The sequence below is a fragment of the Microtus ochrogaster genome, unplaced genomic scaffold (genome assembly GCF_000317375.1).
Source record: "Microtus ochrogaster isolate Prairie Vole_2 unplaced genomic scaffold, MicOch1.0 UNK16, whole genome shotgun sequence".
Taxonomy (NCBI): domain Eukaryota; kingdom Metazoa; phylum Chordata; class Mammalia; order Rodentia; family Cricetidae; genus Microtus; species Microtus ochrogaster.
The window spans coordinates 2,094,032-2,097,516 of NW_004949114.1; positions in this window are offsets into that span (position 1 = coordinate 2,094,032).

Genomic DNA, 3,485 nt, shown 5'->3' on the forward strand with positions numbered 1-3,485 from the left:
TAGAATCCCCCAGTGAGGGGCTGGGGTGTGGCTCAGTGGTAGAGCACCTGCCTAGAATCCCCCAGTGAGGGGCTGGGGTGTGGCTCAGTGGTAGAACACCTGCCTAGAATCCTCCAGTGAGGAGCTAGGGTGTGGCTCAGCGGTAGAGCACTTCCCTAGAATATGCAAAATCCTAGGTTTCTATCCCTAGGACTAGAGGTGGGGCCAGGCAGCCATGGTCCAGCAGCCTCTGCACTTGACACCTGAGACCTGTCGTGCTGGTAGCCTCCAGCACTGGGCAAACTCTGCCTGACAAGCGGAAGCCCAGAGAGCAACTCTGGCCAGGGACTGAGACCTGCTTTTCAACAATTGTCTGAAAATAGCCCAGGCAGCTCACGAGGAAATGAATCCTCGTCATGATCATGGGGAGGGACAGTGGGACAGGAAGAGTTATTGACACTGGCAGCACGCAGAGGAGGTACCTCCAGGCCTCCTGACCTCAAAAGAATCTTGTGCGCTGGTTTGTCAGCCCTGGATCCCAAATGCCTGGGGGAAAACAATTAAGAAATCAGGGATGGAAGGGGGTTGGGCAGTGGTCACCTGGTGAGCCTCTAGGGATGGTAGACAATGTGTGACAGGACAGGTGGGCTGGGGAAAGACTTTCCAGGACTGGGAGACATTTGGTCCTACCTGACAATGTGTCTGTCTGTCTTAATGCACCCCTTCCAGGCCTCAGGCTCCCTTTCTGTTTGAGTGTTTGGCCTGCATGTCTGTCTGTGCACCACATGTGTGCCTGGTGCTCTCAAAGGCCAGAAGGGGGCATCAGATATTTTGGAACTGGAATTATAGACAGTTGTAAGGCTCCATGTGGGTGCTGGGCACCGAAGCTGGGTCCTCTGAAAGAGCAACAAGTGCTCTTAACTGCTGAGCCATTTCTCTACACCATTCATTGATTGTCATTGTCATATATGTGTATACATGTTCACATGTACAGGTGCATGTGTGTACATGTGAATGTAGAGACCAGAGATCAACTTCAGGATCATTCCTCAGGCTTCATATGTATGTATGTATGTATGTATGTATGTATGTATGTACGTATACATATATATGTATGTATTAAGATTTTGTTATTCATGTATTTTATGTATCTGAGTGCTCTGTCTTCATTCACACCAGAAGAAGGAATCTGATCCAATTATAGGTGGTTGTGAGCCACCCTGTGGTTGCTGGGAACTGAACTCAGGACCTCTGGAAGAGAGCCAGGTGCTCTTAACCACTGAACTCCAGCCCCATCCTCCCTTTAAGAAAATAAAAAGGTTTGTTTTGCCAGGTAGTGACAGTGCACACCTTTAATGCCAGCACTCAGGAGGCAGAGGCAGGCTGATCTCTGAGTTTGAGGTCAGCATGATCTACAGAGCGAATTCCAGGACAGCCAGGCCTACAGAAAGAAACCCTGTCTCATAAAATGAAAAAAGAGTTGTTTTCACTTTTATTTTTTAGTTATGTGTATGTGAAGAGGGTATATGGATGTGTGTACAGGTGCCCTCAGTGGTCAGAGGCATCAGAATCTGCTTGGAGCTGCTAGAAACCAAATTCAGGTCCTGCAAGAGCAGCACACATCCTTAACTGCTGAGTCAGCTCTCCAGCTCCTGTCTTGTTTTTGGAAAACAGGGTCTTTCACTGGCCAGGAACTCACTGATTTGGCTAGGCAGGCTGACCAGTGAACCACAGGGGGCTGATTGTCTCTGCTTCCCCAGAGCTGAGATTACAAGCACACACCACTGTCCTGGGATTTTCTGTATATGAGTTTAAAACACAGAATTCAGAACCAATAGAATTATCTCTCCAGCCTTCTTTTCCTTTCTTCGTAGAAAATTAAAAGCATCTGTCTGTCTGTCTGTCTGTCTGTCTGTCTCTGTGTGTGTGTGTGTCTGTCTGTCTATCTGTCTCTGTATGGGTCTGTGTGTGTGCGTGTCTGTGTGTGTCTTTCTGTCTGTCTGTCTCTCCCCCTCTGTGTGTTGAGCACACACACACACACACACACACACACGCACACGCACACACACAGGCATGTATGTGCCATGGTGCATGTGTGGAAGCCAGAGGACCACTTTGGGAGTCAGTTCTTGGTTTCCATCCTGCTCAAGCAGTGTCTTGCTATCGTTTCTGCAGTATTGCATACGCCAGGCTATCTGGCCTGGAGTTCTAGTTAATCCTCCTGTCTATTGCTTCCCATCTTCCCACAGGAATGCTGGGATTAAAGATGTGTACCACTGCATCCAGCTTTTTACTTGGGTTCCAGAGTTGCCAGGCTTGTGTGGTAAGTGCTTTAATTGCCAGAGCCACCTCACCAGCCACCTCACTTCTGTTTTGAGACAGGGTCTCATTGTGTAGCCCAGGCTGTCTTCAAATTCAGGTCCCGTGATGGCTATTCTTTCTTATCAACTTGACTGTGTCTGGAAGTACCTAAAACCCAAATGATTGGGCACATCTGTGAGAGGTTTTTTTTTTTTAAGATTTATTTATTTATTATGTATACAGCATTCTTAGTATTCTGTCTGTATGTATGGCTGCAGGCCAGAAGAGGGTACCAGATCTCATTACAGATGCTTATGAACCACCATGTAGTTGCTGGGAATTGAACTTAGGACCTTTGGAAGAATAGTCAGTGCTCTTAACCGCTGAGCCATCTCTCCAGCCCTGAGAGATTTTTTTTAAAGTAAATCATTTGAAGTGGGAAGACCCACATTTTTCTCAGGGAGGGGTTCATGACAGGTTTTCTCTCTGTAGCCCTGGCTATCCTGGAACTCAATCTGTAGAACAGGCAGGTCTTGAACTCAGAGATCCTGCCTCTGCCTCCAGAGTGCTGGAATTAAAGGCATGTGCCATCATGGCCTGGCCTGGGAAGACCCACTTCTAATGCAGATCCTTGAGGTGGGAGGATCCACCTTTAATCTGAACCACACTTTCTACTGGCAACCTATATAAAGGACATGTAAGCATCCCCCCATTTTACACACACACACACACACACACACACGCACACGCACACACACAGGCATGTATGTGCCATGGTGCATGTGTGGAAGCCAGAGGACCACTTTGGGAGTCAGTTCTTGGTTTCCATCCTGCTCAAGCAGTGTCTTGCTATCGTTTCTGCAGTATTGCATACGCCAGGCTATCTGGCCTGGAGTTCTAGTTAATCCTCCTGTCTATTGCTTCCCATCTTCCCACAGGAATGCTGGGATTAAAGATGTGTACCACTGCATCCAGCTTTTTACTTGGGTTCCAGAGTTGCCAGGCTTGTGTGGTAAGTGCTTTAATTGCCAGAGCCACCTCACCAGCCACCTCACTTCTGTTTTGAGACAGGGTCTCATTGTGTAGCCCAGGCTGTCTTCAAATTCAGGTCCCGTGATGGCTATTCTTTCTTATCAACTTGACTGTGTCTGGAAGTACCTAAAACCCAAATGATTGGGCACATCTGTGAGAGGTTTTTTTTTTTT